The sequence below is a fragment of the Diadema antillarum genome, unplaced genomic scaffold, assembly GCF_040938485.1.
Source record: "Diadema antillarum isolate AM-2024a unplaced genomic scaffold, OU_Dant_1.0 seq00000810_RagTag, whole genome shotgun sequence".
In the NCBI taxonomy this organism is placed as follows: Eukaryota; Metazoa; Echinodermata; class Echinoidea; order Diadematoida; family Diadematidae; genus Diadema; species Diadema antillarum.
In genome coordinates this window covers 1,626,365-1,632,618 of record NW_027271690.1, presented here as the reverse complement: position 1 = coordinate 1,632,618, position 6,254 = coordinate 1,626,365, and positions in this window count along the sequence as shown.

Here is a 6,254-nt window from a genome sequence, read left to right as displayed (position 1 = left end):
TTTCAGGAGAATATCAGATGAAGTTACGTCCGAATGAAAATGAACGTCAGAAGCATCACACTAAACTATGACTTCAAGAACTTGTTTGGTCCAAATCCTGCAAAATGAAAGAGAAGTGTTAGCATCAAAATGTATTTTTCTTTAGGCTCTTATCTAACTATTCCTTTACAAATGATTGGCATTACGCTCAAAAAAAAGAGTCCTGCATGCTCACAGCTCAACAGGCTAATTTACCGAAGGAAAAGGGATTTGAGAGGGGGACCTGCGTTCCTCACATCTGCTTACCTATACGCGCGCATGTGACATCAACAGTGTCGTAAAACGATCAATTTTCTAGGCTAATTTTGATTTTTCTTGAGGATAAAGTTATATACGTATATTACAGAAATCAAGAGTAATCGTATTTCCGTTTGAATATAAGAATCTATAATCAATCTTTAGAATGTTTAAGTAAGTTTGATAAAAAAAAAACAAATTGGTGGGGGGAAAGAATCCCACATTATTTTTGTGATAATACACGTGTAAAAACTCCAAAATAATTATGTATCTCATTAACTAACAGGTATATCAATGTACATACAGGCCTATTACACCCCGAATGCTTTTACTATTAAACAACATAATCATTTCCCTTAAACTCAGATGTTGAACAGGCTATGATCTCGAAAACCCGGATATTGGCTGAGCACAACTAAACTAAAAAGTATGGGCTCGACATCGCAGGCAACTCACCCGTTCTCATGAAGCTATAGTAAACATCTCTTTTCCTCGAATTTCCCTGCAGTCCGAAGATACCAGCTGACTGATAATATGCACAGCCAACGCGAGGGTCGTAAGGTGTTGTTTTTTTTTTCACGTTTTCATTCTGATGTAAATGCCATGACTGCATCAATACTTGGCATGAACGTCCTTTTTCTCTTTGACGAGATTTTAAATTCAGCAGTTGGCACATAAATCCCACATATGGTGACATTACCATTGTACACATGCACTGTCCGAAAGCCCCGTCACAGTTCAGGGGTTTCTATGAACTATCCATGTAAGCTATGGCGAATCAGGTATGGAGGGGCCCATTTGAACCATGAAGAAAGGAAGGTTGAATTTTGTGGCCTTTTTATAGAGACCTGAAGCAACGTACATTGTGTATATGGCACCAAAAAAAAAAGAATATAAAAGCAGCAACCTTTCTGGATTATTGACAATAAGCTTGGATTTTGCCCTCTCGTAAAACAGCCTCGTCCGTCTCTTCATCTTACTATCAAAGCTAGTGCTGGCTAGTTTATTCATCAAATTCTTCATGAACGCACCTACAGGGCTTACCTCAATGGAAAATGGAGAGAACCAGTACAAATGGGTACAAACAAACCGTACTAAAATACACCTTTCCACCTAATTCTATCCTGTTAAACTCTGTATCCAGATAATTATATATAGTCACGCAGCACTACAAGAGTAGTTACCCACTAAAAGAAACGTTCTGTGATAGATAAGTATACATAGATATACTACGTATATGACGCTGTTACAAATCAATTATTGAATCACTATAGGCTTTGCATCTTTTTTAGTTTAATCCAAAAAGGGCTGTACATGTTTGAACATTACAGGGAGTGCATTAAATAAACTGGCTCCGACATACGCAAGAGCTTCTTTTATATTCTGTCCTTGGGCTGGAGGTACACGACATGATTGTAAGTAGTTTTTGTTGGTATTAATTAGATTAGTATAGCAATCACAAAAGCTTTATAATACAGCAATTTTGTAATTGCCACTAAACATATACAATGATTTAATTATACCTCCGTCATTTAGGTGAAAATCGCCGATTTTCCAATTGTTCGTGCATTACCCCATAGGTGCCCCCATAATGCTTTTATGATTACATGTTTGTAAATACACTGTGTATTTATTTTTGGGGCGTCTAATTCATTGTGTACATAGATGTCCCTGTACCTCTAAGTTTGTGTTGAAGACACTGCCTATTACGAAATGACGATATGTGGCTGCTTGGCTGCGTGGCGGAGATCTGTTCTGGCGGAGTGTCTAGTTTTCAATGTCGAGCCTCATGTGTTTTGCTTTGTGCGTCCAAAGGGTTGTCTCTTTCTACCAGAAACGGGAACAAGATAATTACAATTTAGTTTTTAAATCATATACAGTGGCGGATCCAGAGGGGGCGCAACCGGCGCACCCCCCCCCCCCTTTATTTTTCGCTAAGAACAAAAGGAATAAAAAGAAAAAAATGAAATGAAACCCGGAAGTGGCACCAGAAATATTAGTCATGCCCCCCCCTTTACAAAATTCCTGGATCCGCCCCTGATATAGACCTACTGTATGTGTTTATGTTTGCCATCAAGTATTATATTACTTCAAATCATAATCATATTAACATAAATATTATCATCAATTCCTTTAGAATTTGATATGGATAAACTATAACGATGATACCATTTTCGGAAAGACAGTAACAAAGAAAATCAACTGATAGATAAAACGATTAAAACATGGATGGATTCTATTTTTATTCTATAATGATTGTTGTTATAACTACAGGCCTATCATACACATTGCACTGGACTCCAAAAAATCTTCAGGCTGCCCATTCTCACGAAACTCGCCTACCCCCCCCCCCCCCCCCCCCCCTTCAAAAAAAAAAAAGCAAAAACAACAATAGCAGCAACTACAACAACAACTACAAAAAAAAAAACCAACCCAAAACATGCTACTTCAAAAGTACAAAATGACCATGTATACCCTCGTTTCAAATGTCACTCAGTATATCCAATATAATCATGATTCTCTATATCAGACAATTATTGCGTATTGGCTCCTTTCAAGTGACAATCATTCCTTCTCATAGGCAAGCAGGGCTTATATTCTGATGTGTTGCAATTCATTGGAAGCATGAGTTTTATAAAGAAAATGCCCGCTGATGAAAAACGATGTGCGTGGTCTGGTCTTGTCGGTTACTGGCGATGATCTTGCTATCTTGACCACTGCTTCCACAGATTTTCTCCAAGATTTGATTAGATTTTGTTAAATTTCCTTCAAATATGGGTTATAAGCCCAAATGTCTCAATCACATTAACACACGCTTGTATCTCGCCACAAAACACGCACATCAAAGTATCACAATCCCGTCATTTACATTCCATACCTCATTGAGAATGATTTTGGATATTGTATGATGAAGTTGCAAAGTGGTACTGACCATAATTTTTTGGTTAAGTTAAGCCATGATATTTTGCTTTATAAGTTAAGCCATTACGGCATTCATGGGACAGCTCTAGATTGGTTTAAAGACTATACCTTACTAATAGAAAGCAATATGTTTATTTAAACGGTTACGAGTCTCTCTTGAAAACAACTTCTTGTGGTGTCCCCCAGGGTTCCCTACTTGGCCCATTATTATTTATTTTGTACATAAACGACCTCCAAAATTCGTCTCAGATTCTTCCTTTCATATGCTTTGCTGATGACACAAATTTATTTCTTTCACATCGTAACTCTAACACGCTTATACATTATGTTAAACAATGAACTGAAACTTGTTCAGTCCTGGATCCACGCAAATAAATTGTCACTAAATATTGATAAGACGCATTATATGCTGTTCAGCAATTCTCTGCACTCTGTTTCTGATTATGTTAAGATCAGTGGTATCAATTTAAACCAGGTAGATAGTATCAAGTTTCTAGGACTTTACATTGATAGTGATCTATCCTGGAAAACCCATATTAACTATTTAAGTAAAATTTTGTCCAGAAACATAGGAATTTTAAATAAGCTGAAATATTTTTTCCCCATACATATATTACAAATTATATACTCAACAATGATTTCCCCTTACCTCAACTATGGAATTCTTGCATGGGGTAATTCGTCCAGAATTTTGCTTGATTCGCTTTTCCTTCTCCAAAACGCGCCATCAGAATTATCAATAACGCCGGATATCTATCTCATACAAATGAATTTTTTCACAAGAATAAAATGAAATTCACTTGCTCATTGAATGATCTTCCTGATGTTTTTCTTCACATGTTCAAAAGAATACTCAGTTCACAATTATCCCACCCGCCAACGAGACGCTTATCACCTTCCACGTACTCGAACAATTTTCGCGGTGAAAACAATTATGTATGCGGAACTGAAATACTGGAACGATCTCCCCTCTGAACTCACAGGTTGTTTATCACTAGTATCCTTTAAATGCAAATTAAGACAGTATTTATTGAATAATTACATTGATTCAGCTCATTGAAATCTGTTTTGTGCTGTACAGGACTATCCCGCTGTACTGTACTCCAGGTTGTTGTCATGTTAAACCAGCTGTTTGTGCCCTCAAATTCTGTCACTGTGTTTATGACCTATTGTATATTCTTCCTTCTTTAAGACAGCTGGGGCGAGGTAACAGCTGGTATTTTAATTCTCTCTGCACTGTAACTGGTTGTTGAATGTCTTTTTTTTTTTGGGGGGGGGGGGGGACTTTGCAGGTGCATGTGTTCCTTCCTTAATACGCTCAATGTATACATTTCTAACACTTTCTAAACCGTATCATTGTTGCTATACATTGAGTCATATTCTTATTATTGCCAGAACGACAATGGTTCATCCGCCTACAGCATGTGGCTTATCCGACCCCAAATCTGCATTAGAGAAGAATTTGTTATATAACTGTATAATTGTACTTTTTTTTCCCCTCTATGTTTCGGTCATTGTTGTACCCGTGCTCCCCATCTTAATCTTTAACTCGATTTAACTGGGACCTACACTCAACAAGCTCGCTTTTAAGTAGGTTCCTTCATATTTCTTTAGCATTCATTCACAGATTCCAAACTTCATAGATCGACCACTATATGTTTTATACGTTTGCATATATTTTATGTATGTCTCCAGCTTGATATCATGTACTTCATTTAATTTTGTTATATTTGATGTATTTTTTCATCGAGAAATATGAAAATAAATTGAAAAAAAATGAAAATAATTTCTGGTAGTTGTGTTGTGTACCGCTTACTGTTTTCGAATAAAGAACATTGCCAGCTTTTAATAAGGAACTGATACTTTAAGATGAAGTTTCTCTTACTAAGTTCTCAAATGATTTAATCATTGCAAAAATTGAGATAAATGAACTGTAGAAGGCGAAAAACTAACTCAAGGTAGAACTTGTAGACAACTCTCCATTCATTTTCTACACAAAATTTCAGTATTCTAAAGTTTTCTCTTGATTGTCATCCATAAACATCGTTCAACTTCAAAAATATACACCTGCAAAATGCATTCCTTCATACCATACAGTACTGGATTTCAGACGATTTACACTCATTGTAAAGAAAAGTTGAAAAATGTGAAATTTAATGAGTATGGCACCTTAAATTGGAGTTTTGTCCACGAATACCTCAAACTCTCTGCTGCCCTGTGCTGACTATTACAATTTGCAAAGCTGGGATTTCCTTAAATTCCTTGCTACATTTGGCTCAAACTCGTTCAAAATAATTCGAAAATATCAAGCATTTGAATAAGAAGAACTTCACATGAAGTTATTGGTTCCCTTTAAAGGGGAAATCTAGTCCAAATATAAGTTAGTCTAATAAGAAGGAATAAAATGTTACGAATTCAACGGTAAATTTTTGATCGAAATCGGAAGAAAAATAAGGAAGTTATAACATTTTGAATTTTCGCTAATTTTTCAGGAAACAGTTCTTGAACGGTCAATATGAATATGCAAATAGTAAAGTGAGCCTGTCATTCCTTCACAATTTGCTTTATAGTTTTTACATAAAATTGTGAAATTTCCAGTTTTTCATTCAAACGCAATTATGCCGAGGCTCAAATCTTGATTTATCTAACTGATCACTATATTCTGAAGTTATTCAACCAGGAACAACATCATGCGTCAGACTTCAATGACAGAGACATTGAATTTTCGTCATTTTTGTACAGTAATTGATCAATGGAAAATTATTTACATACATGTATTCATATCCACTGTACAAAAACCGATTTGCAGAAATTAGCTAAACTTAGCCTTATTTTTCATCCGATTTTAGTCAAAATCATTACCGTTGAAATCATAAGATTTTTTTTATTTTATATCAGACTAACTTATTTTTTAACTGGATGTGTTTTCTTTAAGGAAAGAGGTATATTATCACTTCGAAAAAAAAGTATGTTTTTAAATGCCCGTTTCCTATGAATATACGTCTAGTACAATTTTTCAGTTGAAAGACAATGCAAAAATACACGTTGTAGCTCAG